This window comes from Belonocnema kinseyi, chromosome 4, assembly GCF_010883055.1.
Source record: "Belonocnema kinseyi isolate 2016_QV_RU_SX_M_011 chromosome 4, B_treatae_v1, whole genome shotgun sequence".
NCBI classification, from domain to species: domain Eukaryota; kingdom Metazoa; phylum Arthropoda; class Insecta; order Hymenoptera; family Cynipidae; genus Belonocnema; species Belonocnema kinseyi.
This window is the reverse complement of record NC_046660.1, coordinates 94,251,475-94,255,389: the sequence shown is the minus strand read 5'-3', so window position 1 is coordinate 94,255,389 and position 3,915 is coordinate 94,251,475.

Genomic DNA, 3,915 nt, shown 5'->3' with positions numbered 1-3,915 from the left:
ATTATAATTTTCATCGAATTTTCTTGAATTCTTTTGAATTCACTCTTTTTTGGTCACGTTTTTGACTTGAATGTAACTTTTTTACTGTGTATTCTTTATTTATTTTTAATACCAGTAATTTATCGTCACTATCGTAACTAATTACTTCGCATCACTGACTCAGAACTTAGCCCCTTTTGTGGATATCTCATCCGATTTTTCGACGATTTTCATGGAACATTTTGAAATTAATAAAATAAATTTCTAAAAATAATTTCTGTGTATATACATAGTCCATTTATTCGAAACTGGGTACAACAGATTTAGAAAACATGACAAATGTGTGATTTTAGCAGTTCAGTTGATCTGCAGCGTACAATATTAAATTAATTTGTCTAAAGTTTTTTAGATACATTGATTACATGAAGGCTTATGTGATTTTTTAGAAAATGTTGATTGAATAATTAGAAAAAATGGACAGAAAAAACGAAAGATAAAGTTTACATCGATTCCAGGTGAAAAATTAACCGCAACAAAAATTAATCTTTCCTGATAAACTGTACATGAATCGCAGATAATTTCCAATTTTTAACCTCATCTGGATAATCTTTTGTCTTATAATCGCTCCATTTATATTAGAGATGTAGCGAAAATTACGACGCCAGCGCTATCTATCGTTGTTTAACTTCATTAAATTTGAGAGAAATGCGGATCCCGTCTGTCAGTTGCAGTCAGTTGCTTTTTGCGCTTTTTGCTAAATGGTATTAAATATGTTCTAATTCGTCGACAATAGTGTAATTTATTTGGGAGAAGACTTATTGGTAAGAACAAATTTGTTCGTGCATTATGTTGTTGATTGTAGATGTTTTACCGAAATTTTCTTACTTCAGCGTGACGCAGTCGGCGAGTTCAGAATTATTTTCCTAACCTCGGTCAAACTTTCGCCGAAATATGTTTAATGTTTAACCGTTGCAAGTATTCCCTACAGCAAATTTTAACTTTTGTTTTTTCTGTGTTGTTTTAAATTTAATGTCTTGATTTATAGCTCGAATTCACTCGTAGTTTGCCGTTTTCACATTGCTGCTAAGGACGCCGTAGCAGACGACAGCTTGTATTCCATCGTAGGATAAACTTTCGCCGAATAGCATGTAAACTTTAACAGCAGGAAATTTTACGTGCAACAAAATTTAACTTTAATTTTTTTTTCGATGAAATATTTTCGTAAGTCAGTCTACCTGCAGCTTACACTATCAAACCGAAGTGTCCAAAATTTTCAACAATATCAATACTACTTATATGCATTATTATTATGTTGAGTATTAAATATTCTTATTATTGTGATAGCAGTATATTATTTAATAAAAAATGTTATTTGTAAAGAAGACATTTACGATGAACAATATTCCGCTAAACAAAAAGTTATAAGTAAAATAAACAGTTTGTGAAATCAAAGTTTCCCGCATAATTATACAAAATATCTATATATTTTTAATTATTAACGTGAAAAAAATACATAAATTTTTAGATTGTATTAAAAAAGAAAACAAGGTAATCTTGGCCTGATTCTTATTATTCTTCTTATTATTAAAGAAATAAAAAAATGTTTCGCCAAGATTTCCTTGTCTTCCATTTTAATATATTCTTAAGTGTTTTGTTATCTTTTCAGTTGAATAAATTAAACATGGTGTTATGTTAAATATCTTCAACTTTTTTTTTATTTAGATTTTTCATATTTTTCGATGCAAATTAGAGTTGTTCCCATTACATTTCTACAAACGTGGTCTATAGATATCAACTCAGTGAATCATGCAATGAAGAAAGTGTCGAGTCGTTGCCAAAATCAAATTCTAAAATCGAATTAGATCACGAAAGTGTTACTAAATGTATGTACAATTGTTTATATATTTTTTAGGTTTCTTTTATATAGGAGTACGCAATTCTTTCTATTTGCGTGACACTTGAAAATTTATTTTATTTTATATTTCTTGTACCCTTTCCTTTTGTTTTTGATTGTTGAAATTTTAATATTGGCTGAAATTGAAATATCTGAAAAATAAAGTTCAAAAGCGGAAAACATATTCTTTCTGAGACATTATTTTTGTTATTAAAAATAAGTTCTATACATAAAATGAGAACAAAATTTTCGCAGGCTAAAATCAAATCGACACAATGAATTCCGTTAGAAAAATACTCTACAATAGACAATTGAATCATTTTTTAAATAAGTTTTATTTAAAAAGCTCTACATATAGCATTGTTTTGATAATTGTTAACTTTGATGACTTTTCAGAATTTTTGAATCAATGGTTAGAGCCCGAGCGCCTAACCGCCTGAGCCACCGAGGGCCTATATATACATGGAATATTAGTATTATTATTACACCAGTAACGCATATCTCTTTTCAAAGAACTGAATATCCGAAAGACGACCTTAGAATAGGACAACTTTAGGAATTGTGTAGCCTCTGGGTTTCCGGGTAAGCATGACTGCCTTGGTTCTAACCGGAGATCAGAGAGTTCATATGAGAAAAGCGATGATGGCTGTATATGGGGGGGGGGGGTAGATTTTGAGATTATTCTATAATTCCCGCTTTTTTCATTTCAAGAATACGTTCGTTCCGGAATACTCGGATTCATTGATATTCAAGTTCCTTCGTTTCAGGCGTCATTCACTTTACTGACACTCTTCATCATGCAATTTCTCATCAGCTATTTATTTACACAAGCTAGATTTTTCATTTCTATTGCTTTGTATATCTTTTCTAATTAGGGTCTCATTCAAACATTTCAACTATTTTCCCCTCGGGCTTCCTATGGGCACGTTACTATTTACTTCACCTCTATAAAATTGTTTTGTCAGTCTTTCATCTTTCATACTCTCAACATGCTCAAATAATCTCAAAGAATTTCTTCCATGCTTGTCAAACAGTGTATCTTCTATATAACATTACTTCAGAATATCTCACTATTTATTTAGTCCATTAGCGTTTTACCGCATACATTGCGCAGGCATTGCATGCCAACTGCTTTAATTTCACTCTTATCATTTCTTGGTATGTCTAGGTCTCGCTACCGTACTGCACAGTGGGTACAAGTATAGAATTATATATCGCCATTTTAGCTTTTTCTGATATATTTTTACTTCTGATAATAGAACTTTCCCTGCCAAAAATTTTCTTACCCTTGTTTATAGGCCTATCTTTCAATATATTTTTCAGTTATTAGTGAATAGATTACCAAGATACACTTACTTAACAACTTGTTCTGTCCTCTCATCATGGAGGGCCATTATGCATACTGTTTTCTCACTCTTTCCTTCAGAAACCATAATTTCTATTTCAGTCACATTGATTTTAAGGCTCATGTTATTCATGTTGCCATTCAGTTCATTCAACATTATTTGCAAGTCTTCAATTGAATCTGCCATAACAACCTTATCATCTGCGCACGCTAACCCATGTTCTCCCCTTTCCTGAGATCCACACCTTATTCGCCGAGGAGGGTCATTCGTAGACGCTTGTCCATGAGTATAATAAACAGCCAAAAGTACATAATGCATCCTTGTCTAACACCTTGTCTAACACCTTGTCTAACACCTTGTCTAACACCTTGTCTAATATCGAACCAGTCACTCAGTTGACCATTTGCGCTTACACTCGCTTTGCTACCTGCGTATATTAATATTATTGCTTTTAGAAGCCATCCATTGACACGGTACTCTTTCAGGACTTCTCAGACCTTACTTCTACCCACCTTCTCATCAAACTCTTTTTCTAGATCAATAAATCCACAGACAACTTTCTTGTTTACCCTCAAACTTTTTTCTATGATTGGTCTCGAGGAAAATATTTTGATCCGCACATAATCTGCTTGGCATGATTCGACATTGAATTTCCCATATCTTTTCCTTTGTTATTTGCATTATCCTGTCAATAAG